The 12,266-nt window shown below is 39.6% G+C and overlaps 1 protein-coding gene across 1 annotated transcript in view; it reads right to left on the reverse strand.

Annotated features, from left to right (window-relative positions):
• Positions 1–2,764, reverse strand: part of zfand6 (zinc finger, AN1-type domain 6) — a 33,870-nt gene extending 31,106 nt beyond the window's left edge. Inside the window, exon 1 of the mRNA XM_028822930.2 lies at positions 2,421–2,764. The gene's annotated coding sequence lies outside the window, so the exon portion shown is untranslated. The remainder of the gene's footprint in view (positions 1–2,420) is intronic.
• Positions 2,765–12,266: the final 9,502 nt, after the last annotated feature.

Consider the following 12,266-nt stretch of genomic DNA (forward strand, 5'->3'; position numbering starts at 1 on the left):
ATGTTAAATAAGACCTCAAAGAGAGCACTGGCAAGCTGTTACGCAACATTACACAAGTGACCTCGAAAAGTAAATATTCACTAGTCACACTTCTTTGAGAAGAACATGCTAATAGAAGGTGTTCCTCTCAAAATGTATATATTTCTCTCTCTGGTGGCACACAACAGGCTCTACTGAGCAACTAACACTAAACAAAAGGCCGAATAAAACTGGCAGCAACACCAAAAACATAACAAAAGCAAACAGCTGAGCCACTCACCTCCTTCAGCGTAATCTAGGAAGTGAGAAAACCCTGAGAAGCTCCATTAGTAAAGCCGTGCGAAAGGCCAACCAGCTGCTACCAAGACCACGCCAGAGTGTTTTACTTACGACTCTTGCTTGGTTTAATCCAAATAAAAGTGACTTCACATCTATCCTGACACACACACACAAACAAAAGTTCCATCTGGTCATTAAATTGAGAGATAGTTTTAATATTTTTTTAAAAAATGAGGGTAAAATTAGGCCTTAACTAAAGTGGCTACGTTCACACTACCAAGCTGATATGACTCCAATCCGATTTTTTGCATCAATGAGACCCAAATCTGGTGTTTTCAGGATTGTGGGGACAAAGGAACCTAAATCTTTTCAGATCAGACTCAAGTCACGTTCATGTGTGGCCCTAAATCGGATACGCATCCAGTTTGTGGCCATATGATAGGAATTCAGCAAAAATCTAACCAACCTCCTATTAAGCAATTAATGAGACCAATTGTGAATTTCCCCCTGGGATTAATAAAGTATCTATCTATCTAAACTTTCTTTTTTAAAGTCTACAGTTTGTACAAAAGCTTTCTGGAACAGAACATTCTGATATTTCTCAGACCTTAAGATTTTTTTTCTTTTCATATAATTTGAGGCTGATATGGAAAAAAAAAAAAAGGGTGCCAAATGGGATTGATGTTAGCTTGGCCATTTGGTTGGTTTGATTTTCATCTCTTTATTTAGCGGTTTATAAAAGAAAAAAAAACCCTTTAAAAACGCAAGGCAACAGTATGTGCCATGAGCATCAGGAATTGGTCACTAAAGCAGAAAGCAGGCGAAACAAAAACCTGCAGATACAGAAGCTCCTCGTGCAATTTGAGAGTTTGCCACTTCTGCTTAAATCAATGTGCCGAACACAGAAACATCAACATCAGTTACAATTAAAACAGAAATAAAACCAATCCTAGAAACTGGAAATAAATTCATGGGAATACATTTATATAGCGCCTTTCCCACACTCGAGACTCTAAACAATAAAACACCAAGCTTAAAAACTAATAAAACAGAAGGAACTCTAAAAAGGTCAATACAAGAAACAATTAAATTATGCACCATTGTTTTGCATACAGTTGAAAGTCACTCTTTGTATCGATCACTTTGAGTGTGTGTTTATGCAATAACATGGGCTGTCAAATGTGCCTTTGTTGTATCGATTAGATCTCAGTAACAGAATGTTTTTCGTTTTTGTACTTTACTGCTGCAAACAAAATTTCCCTCTGGGATAATGAAGTCTGCATAAAATTAAAGAAACGTCGCGTCCCGTTAAAAATTTTGCTGCTAAAATCTAATCAGAACGTGACTTGCACACCTGAATCATGTTTCAGGGGATACATCTGCTCACAGTAACCAGGTGACATTTAATAAGGGGGCGCTATAACAGGATTGCATTTTAAACCGGAGTTGTTGTAACTAATAATAATAATAAAAGTGCACAGGTTTCGACACACCACATTCTCGCAACGTACATCTCGCGTTTCAGAAGCGGTGATGTGAACGCGTAGAGTTAATTCTCTTCTCCCCCCCGTCACACAGCTGGCCCACCTCATCTCATTGTGTCGCGACGTCACGAGCCGTTTAACGACGACTAAGCAATGAGGAAATTCCAGGGAATAACGAGACAAGCGAGGTGGCAGATTGTGGATGCCGATAGGGCGAATCGAAGTTTTGGGAAGCAGTAAAAAGTGAAGATTCTTCGCAAGAAACAAGGGAAAAAAAACTGAACAATAGGGTCCACCCCCCTCCCCAAAAAAACAAAACACACCACCCAGACCCCCGATCATATACATGACAACGTTTACTCCTTGGTTAACAAAAAAAGTCCTTTAACGATTATTGTGAGCAGCTGTTCGGCACTTTACCGACTCCACGTTGACACTCGACCCTGGCCCCAATTCCCCAAGGACGCCGAGCGACAATCTAGCCGGTAAGCCACTCGAAAGACGGCGAAAAGAATCCACACAAAACACCGCAAACAAAGCGACAAAAGGGCTTTCCGACCGTTCGAAAACTCTTGGCGACTCTTCTCGATACTTTTAAAAATCAAAACAGGGCAAACAGTTTCCAAGCGGAGTACGAGTCACGATCCGAAACAGAACAAAGACACAATTTCCGCTTACCCAATGAAACCGTCCTTTTCTTGTTTGTTTTTCTGACTTTCTTTTTTTCTCTCTCTCTCGCTCTTTGCTTTCTTTCTCTTTCTTTTTGTTTTGGATGGTCAGTTTTATTCGAAATAAACAAAAGTTAACAACGCAGCTCCCAATCTTCCTCTCACGTAGCCCCCACCCTCCCTAAAACGTCTGCTTGCAAGTCGACGCGCTCTACCTTGTTGACCTTTCCGATGACGACACAAAATGGGTGTGGGGGGGGGGGTTGGTTCAAGGAATCACCGTGGAACCTGATGAGTCACAACTGACTTTGTAATTGCGAGCGGCTGCCCTTACCGGCGGAGACGGAGCGGCGTTGTCACGGCGGGACTCGGTGACGTCACCATGTCGTCAGCGGCCTTTGGGCTACGTCACTATATGAGCTTTAGATGTTAAACGCTCGAAAACACCCGTCATACGTTTACATTTAAAAGGAGGGTGCTGTTAATTAGTGGAAGGTACGGTGACACTCGTATAAATATGAACCCTTTAAAAGTAGAAATAGTATTTTACATAAAAACCATTCAGAACGTTAAAGCTAAAAATCTTAAAAGGTACATTGATTTGTTAAAACTGTTTTATGTATTAATACATTGCATATCATGAGTTATGTTTTGTTAATTATTGATGTTCTTCTTTTATTGGTTACAAAACAAGCCATTTAAAAATAAAAAAATGAAAAAAAACTATATAAAACCTAATCAGTATGTTAAAACTTCAAAATCCTGAAAGGAACATTGATATGATGAACAGTATGTAAATTAGCTAAATATTTTATATTCTATTTACTGGAATGAGTTATAGATATTGATGTTCACGATTTAGTTGTTATAATTAAAGCAATATTTAAAAACAAAACTAAAAAGCACAATTTTAGCCTAAAACTTTTCAGAGCATTAATATAAAAAAAATCCTAAAAGCAATATCCATCCATCCATCCATCCATCCATTGTCTTCCGCTTATCCGAGGTCGGGTCGCGGGGGCAGCAGCTTGAGCAGAGATGCCCAGACTTCCCTCTCCCTGGCCACTTCTTCTAGCTCTTCCGGGAGAATCCCAAGGCGTTCCCAAGCCAGCCGAGAGACATAGTCCCTCCAGCGTGTCCTGGGTCTTCCCCGGGGCCTCCTCCCGGTTAGACGTGCCCAGAACACCTCACCAGGGAGGCGTCCAGGAGGCATCCTGATCAGATGCCCCAGCCACCTCATCTGACTCCTCTCGATGCGGAGGAGCAGTAAAAGCAATATTGATATGTTAAACCTGTTTTAAGTATTATTATATTGTATATAATTAGTTTTATTGTTTTGTCAATTATTGATGTTCCTACTTTGTTGGTTATAAAAAAGTCATTTAAAATTAAAAAAAAAATTAAAAAGATAATGTTACATTAAAAGTATTCATAATGGTAAAACTAAAAAAAATCCTAAAAGAACCATTAATATGTTAAACTATGGAAAATAATTAAGTATTTGTATATTGTATACAATGATTTATATTATTTGTTGTCAGTTATTGATGCTCATGTTTTATTAATTATAAATAACTCGATTTAAAATAAAAAACATAATTTCACATTAAATCTATTCAATGTTGAAACTAAAAAAAATCTTTAAAAATGCATTACTATCACAACTGTTTATGTAAATTGGTTAGGTATTATTAAATTTATATATATAAAAGTCAATGTATGTATGTATGTATGTATGTATGTATGTATGTATGTATGTATGTATGTATGTATGTATGTATGTTCCAACATCACTTCCGAACAACTGGAGAGATTTTCATGAAACTTGGTACAAATGTTTCCCGATGGTCAACTAAAAACACTGTGGGGTGAAATCAACACTAACCCACCCTGTTCTGGAAAGGGGGGGTGTCTTGCATGCAGGTTATCATCCACTTGACACTCCGAACGACCACCAGAGGGCATAATGGAGGTGACTGCCAGCATTCTTTATGTTTGAGCGTCACCACCATGCCCCTGTTACTTTTGAAATTAAACAGAGTTGGCCCGTTCAGAGCGTCAGCTGGATGATAACATACACACAAGACCGCAAGTCAAGGACATTAGTGAGTCCTCATTGTTTGTTAATTTATTTTTGGTTTTAAAGTTGTGGGGTATTTTTAATTATATTTTTCAAAAACAATAAAAAAAAACAAAAAACTTTATTTTCCTCCCTGGCAACGCTGGGTATTTCAGCTAGTTGTATATGAAGAGTTACATCGATTATTGTCAGTTATTGATGTTCATGTTTTATTGGTTATAAATAAATCGATTTAAAATAAAACCCACAATTTCACATTAAAGCTATTCAGTGTTAAAACTAAAACAATCTTTAAAATTGCATTGCTATCATAACTATTTATGTAAATTAGATAGGTATTATTAAATTGTATATAAAAAGTTACATTGATTATTGTCAGTAACTGATGTTCATGTTTAGTTGTACACTTAAAGCACTTTGTAATGTTTTTAAAATAATTATTTGTAGCCAATAACTGTTTTCAGAAATTTTAAAAAGCTTAAAAACACTTAATTATTTTAAATCAACTACTTTTTTTAACCATATTTATTATAATCACATTGTGTAAATCTTTGTTAAAAAATACACACACACTTTATATATATATGGTAGTGCTGCTGCTTTGCAGTAAGAAGACTGTGGAAGATTGTGGGTTCGCTTCCCGGTTCCTCCCTGTGTGGATAGCGCTTTGAGTATTGAGAAAAGTGCTATATAAATGTAATGAATTATTATTATTATTATTATTATTATTATTATATAGAATACTGTGCAAAAGTTTTAGGCAGGTGTGAAAAAATGCTGTAAACAAAGAATGCTTTCAAAAATGGAAGTGTTAATCATTTATTTTTATCAATCAACAAAATGCAGTGAATGAACAAAAGAGAAATTGAAATCAAATCAATATTTGGTGTGACCACCCTTTGCCTTCAAAACAGCATCAGTTCTTCTAGGTACACTTGCACACAGTTTTTGAAGGAACTCGGCTGGTAGGTTGTCCCAAACATCTTGGAGAACTAACCCCTGATCTTCTGTGGATGTAGGCTTCCTCACATCCTTCTGTCTCTTCATGTAATCCCAGACACACTCGATGATGTTGAGATCAGGGCTCTGTGGGGGCCATACCATCACTTCCAGGACTTCTTGTCCTTCTTCACGCTGAAGATAGTTTGTAATGACTTTGGCTGTATGTTTGGGGTCGTTGTCCTGCTGCAGAATAAAGTTGGGGCCAATCATATGCCTCCCTGATGGTATTGCATGATGGATAAATATCTGCCTGTATTTCTCAGCATTGAGAACATCATTAATCCTGACCAAATCTCCAACTCCATTTGCAGAAATGCAGCCCCAGACGTTCAAGGAATCTCCACCATGCTTCACCGTTGCTTGCAGACACTCATTATTGTACCGCTCTCCAGCCCTTCGACAAACAAACTGCCTTCTGCTACAGCCAAATATTTCAAATTTTGACTCCTCAGTCCAGAGCTCCTGCTGCCATTTTTCTGTACCCCAGTTCCTATGTTATGCATACTTGAGTCGTTTGGCCTTGTTTCCACGTCGGAGGTATGGCTATTTGGCTGCAACTCTTCCATGAAGACCACTTCTGGCCAGACTTCTCCGGACAGTAGATGGGTGTACCTGGGTCCCACTGGTTTCTGCCACTTCTGAGCTGATGGCACTGCTGGACATCTTCCGATTTCAAAGGGTAATAAGCTTGATGTGTCTTTCATCTGCTGCACTAAGTTTCCTTGGCCGACCACTGCGTCTACGATCCTCAACGTTGCCCGTTTCTTTGTGCTTCTTCAAAAGAGCTTGAACAGCACATCTTGAAACCCCAGTCTGCTTTAAAATCTTTGTCTGGGAGAGACCTTGCTGATGCAGTAGAACTACCTTGTGTCTTGTTGCTGTGCTCAATCTTGCCATGACATGAAACTGCCTTCCACAAGCTCACCTTGGTAGCAGAGTTTGGCTGTTCCTCACCGAGTTTGAAGCTGTTTCTGTTTCAGTTAATGACTGTGTTTCAACCTACGTGTGACATTGATGATCATTAGCACCTGTTTGGTAGAATTGGTTGATCAGACACCTGACTAGAATCCTACAAAATCTCTGACTTTGTGCAAGTGGACCTCTAAGAATTGATGCTGGTTTGAAGGCAAAAGGTAGGAACACCAAATATTGATTTGATTTAGATTTTTCTTTTGTTCGCTCACTTTGCATTTTGTAAATTGATAACAATAAACAATCATTATTTATATTTCTGAAAGCATTCTTTGTTTACAGCATTTTTTCACACCTGCCTAAAACTTTTGCACAGTACTGTATATATATTAGCGATTTCTAGTTTGGAATCACAAAAAAAAAATAAAAAAGGGTTTCACAGTTATGAATTCAAATGAAGTACCCATGCAATGCCAAGTGCTGCTGCTAGTATATCATAATAATCCGCGAATGCTTTAGTTGCATAGATGAGGACACCCTTTCTAATGTCAAATGTGACCTTCTGAATTTTCCTTTGGGAATAATAAAATTGTTTTTTTCTAATCTGATCACATTCCAGAGCATATACAGAGGTAAATTACTGTCACCTGACATAAATAAACTGAATGTGATTGGCCCTAAGCTGGAAGGTTGCATTGTAGTACAGTGCAGAGTTATATATAACGTTTTACGTTTATAAATCTTTTTCTTAAATATTGCCCTTTTACTTGTACTTAAATATCGTTGGCCATAAGGTGAAAATGCTCTGACACAATTTGTGGTGACTTGTTGGTTTTCCTCCCACATTCCAAAAACATGCAGGTTAGGTTAACTGTATTTGTATGTGAATTTCCCCTTGGGATTAATAAAGTATCTATCTATCTATCTATCTATCTATCTATCTATCTATCTATCTATCTATCTATCTATCTATCTATCTATCTATCTATCTATCTATCTATCTATCTATCTATCTATCTATCTATCTATCTGGAAACCTCATCATGGGGTCCTTGTCAATGTGAAATGTTACATTTCCCTTCATTCACTTCCACGAATTTGCTAAGCAGAAGCTTTTAACTGTAGCGACTTACAAAACAGGTCAACCTAATTTGAGTAATTGTTGTTATTGTACCCAATGCGCTGGGATAGGCACTGGGCACTGAACCAGATAGACGAGTTACAGACAAGTATTACATGTTCAGAAATAATGTGATATTTACATACTAATGCACATTTTTCTGCTGATATATCCTAAATAATGGTGGGTATGATTCACTGAAGGAAAATTCAAGGTCAAGTCTCATTTGCCATTGGTGTTTAAATGTGAATTGGAATTATTAAACATAGTTATTATCTCAGTTAACAAATTATAAGGCAGCATTAAAGTGCTATAAAGCAACCATAAATAAAAAGGGGACACGATTTGGTTGAACGTGTAAAATTTACCGTACAGCATACAATACATGCGATGCCAGTATGTGCAGCACAACTAGTCCTGATCATGGTAACGGAATTTGAAGTGGTAATTAGCCATACACAGATGTATAATAATTCATTAGCTACTCTGAACTGCCTATTGTGCTCGTATGTATTCTCACGAGACACTCCATTGTACTTACTGAATCCGATTTACTGCAAGGACTTTTTAAAGTCACTGAATCCAATTCATTCTGTGTCAGGAAGAAAAACTGGATATCTATTCTCCTTGCGCAACTTATATTATAACTTCAGTGCATTTTTTACTTTCACTTGATTTGAATGTTTCCAGGCCTAATGGCACAGTTGTTAGTGCTGCCACCTCACAGCTCCAGGAGACTGGCTTGATCTCCTGGCCCAGTCACTGTCCTAATGAATTTTGTGCATTCTCCCCCAGAGAAATCTGTGTGATTTTTTTTTTTTTTTTTCCTCTGGCTACACCAATTTTTTTCTTCCCCAAGTCACAACGACACGCATGTTGATTTAACTAGCGATTCTATTTTGGCCCAGTGTGCCCATTTGCATGAATGGGACCTGCAGTGAATTCTTGCCTCATCCGGAGGTGATTCCTGCCTTTGCACCCAGAGCTGAGTATTGCAATAGCATGCGACTAGTAAAGTAATTTCTTTAAGGCAACTAGGAGAAAGGCATAACAAGTTTTACTACTACGTGGGCGGAGCCGATGGGCACAGCTAGTACAGTATATATACATCCATCCATTATTAAGCTTATTAGTTTTGGGCTTATACACATTCAGTCAGTGCTGGTGTAGCTTATTTTGCACCCTAGGCCAAGGTTATTAGTGCACCACCTAACTGTTTGGTAGCTAACCTGTATGGCTGCCACCCCGCCTCCCCCCCCCCCCACCCCCTTAGGATCTGCACCCATTTGCCTTAATGGTGGCACTGGCCCTGCATACAGTCCTGGCCAAAATTTTTGAGAATGACACAAATATTTATTTTCACAAAGGTTTGCTGCCTCAGTTTTTATGATGGCAATTTGCATCTACTCCAGAATGTGATGAAAAGTGATCAGATGAATTGCAAAGTCCCTCTTTGCCATGAAAACGAACTTCATCCCAAAAAAAACCCATTTCCACTGCTGTTATGAAGAAGGCTTCAGGGTGCCCAAGAAAGTGCAGCAAGCGCCAGGAGCATCTCCTAAAGGTGATTCAGCTGCGGGCACCACCAGGGCAGAGCTTGCTCAGGAATGGCAGCAGGGAGGTGGGAGTGAGGCGAAGACTGTTGGAAGGATGGCCTGGTGGGTGTCAAGAAGGGCAGCAAAGAAGCCAAGAAAAACATCAGGGATGGACTAATATTTTGGGATTGGACAGCTGAGGACTGCTGGGGTTAAAGTCATTTTCTCTGATGAATCCCCTTTCTGATTGTTTGGGGCATCTGGAAATAAGAAAAGGCGAGCGAGCGGCACTACCATCAGTCCTGTGTCATGCCAACAGCAAAAGCACCCTGAGACCATTCTCGTCACGTGGGGTTGCTTCTCTGCCAAGGCAGTGGTCTCACTCACCATTTGGACTAAGGACACAACCATGAATAAAGAATGGGACCAAAACATCCTCCGAGGGCAACTTCTCCCCACCATCCAAGAAAAGTTTGGTGACCAGCAATGCCTTTTCCAGCATGATGGAGCACTAGGCCATAAGACACAAGTGTGAACTAAGTGGCTCGGGGAACAAAACATCGAACATTTGGGGTTCATGGCCAGGAAACTCCCCACTGAGAACTTGTGGTCAATCCTCAAGAGGCGGGTGGACAAACAAAAACCCACCAATTCTGACAAACTCCAAGCATTGATTATGTGAAACTGGGCTGCCATCAGGCAGGATTGGGCCCAGAAGTTGATTGACAGACAGCATGCCAGGGTAAATTGCAGAGGTGTTGAAAAAGAACGAAGGGCCAACTCTGCAAATATGAACTCTTTGTATATAAACTTCATGGAATTGTCAATAAAAGCCGTTGAAACTTATGAAATGCTTATAATTCTACTTCAGTATACCATAGAAACATCTGACGAAAAGATCTAAAAACACTGAAGCAGCAAACTTGGTGAAAACCAACACTCGGGTCATTCTCAAAACCTTTCGCCACGACTGTACACAATACTGATGTATGTTTTGGTGTTCAAGACTGGATGAAGAGGCTTTGAGAGTTTAGAAATGCTTGCACATCTAGACTTTCTGTAAATTCAGACATGCATATTTTTCCATTTAGGGTGACAGGAAGCTGGAGCCTTTCACGAGAGCATCACTGCATTTGACATTTGCTCGCTGCGTCACACCTTATCAGGCTGGCAGTCCAATGCACAGCACGAGGGTGCAAATACAGCTCAGTAAATTTCAGATGTGCCTTTTGTGACAGCACAGCTAATGCACAGCAATTATTCGGATGAGCCAGGAGTGTCAAGATGGGACCTAAATGGGCTTAATAGGAACCAGGCAAGGATCATCTCAGTTTATGGGGGGTTGGGGGGGCTAACGCTGCTCAATTATGTTGAGTGATGACCACCATGGAAGGCACAAGAAGGTTTTGTTCAGGTGTTATTTGTGAAGGACACTAAGACGGCTAAAGGGGTTTGTTTCTTCCCATGCCAACTGGCCTATCGCATTGGGGGGGGGGTAACGCTGCTCAATTATGTTGAGTGGCGACCACCAGGCACAAGAAGGTTTTGTTCAGGTGTCATTTGTGAAGGAGACTAAGACGGCTAAAGGGTTTGTTTCTTCCCATGCCAACCGGCCTATCGCATCTCTCTGTCCTCCTCTTTATGACAGACTCTGCTGCCAACAGGTCACCCATTTAAAACACATCAAGAAAAACAAAACACTCAGGAGGTGACAAATAATGTGCTTAAAATGACAGAAATGCACAACCACTTCATGCTTACCACATAACACTCTCATCAAAACTGCAGTAGGTTGAAGGCTGCCCAGGCCTTTTGTAGAGCTGAAAGGCTGCTCCATTATCTAGAAAAGATGGGGGGGGGGGGGGGGGGAGTTAGGTTATTAATATACAGGGCAAAGAGGCCAAATCATAAATAAATACATTACACTCTCATTGCATGGAGGCGTATTAAATGTAAGTCCTCTCTAATACATAGTGGACTTTGGAATGTTTATCTCCATACATTTATTTTCCCCATCATTCCCCAACATGCCACAGTCTTGACGGGCACAGAAGATGAACGTACTTTTGATGGCACAGCAGCTCTTCAGGAATCAGCATTCAGTGTCGGTGAAGGCCATCCAGTGCGCAACACAGAGTGACGTCTGACAGGGCTCTTATGATGGATGATTGCTTCTCTTGTTAAACTCACTGATCCCTCATCAGAAAGCTTCTGGGTGAAATAAAAGAATATAAGCAAGCATTATTTTCAGTGAATGCAGTACTAAAGTTTTTTTACATGGACAGTGTAGTTGTTGTGCATGTATGTGATCACGCAACACAATAAAATGTGCAAAGAGTGCAAGGGGTCCGAAGACTTGACCGAATCCACTGTACTTCTGTCAGGCCTCCCTTGAGCTTGCCGACTGCCAGCATAACTTAAGAATCCTTGTATGCGTCCCTTTTAACTAATTCTTGGTTAGGGCCAGGGGGCATTCTGAGGATAATGGGTACTTGACAAAGCCCCTTTCTTTTTGAGTCATAATAAATTCTTTTTCATGTTCTTATAGGAGCGTTCTTTGAGAAGCGGATTTTTGTTTTCAGTCAGCATCTGTTGATCTGTCCTTCTGATTGCTGGACTCACTTTTTCCATTACAGGGTGTGAGATATCAGGAAACTTAAAAAGCATGTTTTTGGGATATAAGAAAAAACAAAAGATAACAAGAAAGCCCCTTGTGAAATCCCAGTGGGCACAGATAGTAAATGAGTTCAAAAAAAGAGCAGGTCCTTGAAGCTACACACTACAACAGCACAGTGCCATCCAACAACAGTTGACTACATACTAACAAATCCATCATCTTAACCTGACGTTCGTGGACCCCTACGGTTTCAGGGGGTCCGTGAGGGTCAGATAAAAATTAACATTTATATTCACTATACAGCCTGGTACTGTTGATTTAGAGTAGTAGTAATGGTAGTAAAAAACATATTAGTAGTTGATCTGTTTTAATTTGCACAACAGGAAAGTATTTCATACTTATAATGAGTGGCCATTACTTATTGCATAGAAAAAGGAGTGTTTTTTTAAAATGGTTTACTTTAAAGTTTAATAATACTTTGTGCATGTCATACAGTCATATGAAAAAGTTTGGGAACCCTTCTCAGTCTGCATAATAATTTACTTTACTATAACAGTGGTATGTCTTTCATTTCCTAGGAACATCTGAGT

This window comes from Erpetoichthys calabaricus, chromosome 17, assembly GCF_900747795.2.
Source record: "Erpetoichthys calabaricus chromosome 17, fErpCal1.3, whole genome shotgun sequence".
NCBI lineage: Eukaryota > Metazoa > Chordata > Cladistia > Polypteriformes > Polypteridae > Erpetoichthys > Erpetoichthys calabaricus.